The 991-nt window shown below is 51.4% G+C and overlaps 3 non-coding genes across 3 annotated transcripts; all 3 read left to right on the forward strand.

Moving 5' to 3' along the window:
- Nucleotides 1–4: 4 nt before the first annotated feature.
- On the forward strand, nucleotides 5–123 carry LOC123179051 (5S ribosomal RNA). Its single transcript, XR_006490066.1, has one exon. It is a non-coding gene; the product is annotated as a 5S ribosomal RNA (ribosomal RNA).
- A 297-nt stretch (nucleotides 124–420) lies between these two features.
- Nucleotides 421–539, forward strand: LOC123179050 (5S ribosomal RNA). Its single transcript, XR_006490065.1, has one exon. It is a non-coding gene; the product is annotated as a 5S ribosomal RNA (ribosomal RNA).
- A 297-nt stretch (nucleotides 540–836) lies between these two features.
- Nucleotides 837–955, forward strand: LOC123179052 (5S ribosomal RNA). The gene has a single exon (XR_006490067.1). It is a non-coding gene; the product is annotated as a 5S ribosomal RNA (ribosomal RNA).
- Nucleotides 956–991: the final 36 nt, after the last annotated feature.

Genomic DNA, 991 nt, shown 5'->3' on the forward strand with positions numbered 1-991 from the left:
TGTCGGATGCGATCATACCAGCACTAAAGCACCGGATCCCATCAAAACTCCGAAGTTAAGCGTGCTTGGGCGAGAGTAGTACTAGGATGGGTGACCTTCTGGGAAGTCCTCGTGTTGCATTCCCTTTTTAATTTTTTTCGCGCCGCTTGCAAAACAAAACGCACGTGTAAGTAATATATTTACCGTGTTTTATTATTTTGCACGAGTGCGGTAAGTCATAGCTGGGTGCTCACGATTCACGGGTCCAGCGTCGGCGTTGTGGCGCGGCAAGCGTGCACTGGTGCGGTTGAGAGGGAGGGGTGGAAACCGCGTTAAACTCGTCTCCGTAGTTGAGAGGGAGCGGCCAAAGCAATGTACAATCGTCTTTGTAGTGGAGCTGGGAGGGGCAAGGATAAGGGACGGAGACCGGGGTAACATGTCGGATGCGATCATACCAGCACTAAAGCACCGGATCCCATCAGAACTCCGAAGTTAAGCGTGCTTGGGCGAGAGTAGTACTAGGATGGGTGACCTCCTGGGAAGTCCTCGTGTTGCATTCCCTTTTTAATTTTCTTCGCGCCGCTTGCAAAACAAAACGCACGTGTAAGTAATATATTTACCGTGTTTTATTATTTTGCACGAGTGCGGTAAGTCATAGCTGGGTGCTCACGATTCACGGGTCCAGCGTCGGCGTTGTGGCGCGGCAAGCGTGCACTGGTGCGGTTGAGAGGTAGGGGTGGAAACCGCGTTAAACTCGTCTCCGTAGTTGAGAGGGAGCGGCCAAAGCAATGTACAATCGTCTTTGTAGTGGAGCTGGGAGGGGCAAGGATAAGGGACGAAGACCGGGGTAACTTGTCGGATGCGATCATACCAGCACTAAAGCACCGGATCCCATCAAAACTCCGAAGTTAAGCGTGCTTGGGCGAGAGTAGTACTAGGATGGGTGACCTTCTGGGAAGTCCTCGTGTTGCATTCCCTTTTTAATTTTTTTCGCGCCGCTTGCAAAACAAAA

Source organism: Triticum aestivum, unplaced genomic scaffold (assembly GCF_018294505.1).
Source record: "Triticum aestivum cultivar Chinese Spring unplaced genomic scaffold, IWGSC CS RefSeq v2.1 scaffold41270, whole genome shotgun sequence".
NCBI classification, from domain to species: domain Eukaryota; kingdom Viridiplantae; phylum Streptophyta; class Magnoliopsida; order Poales; family Poaceae; genus Triticum; species Triticum aestivum.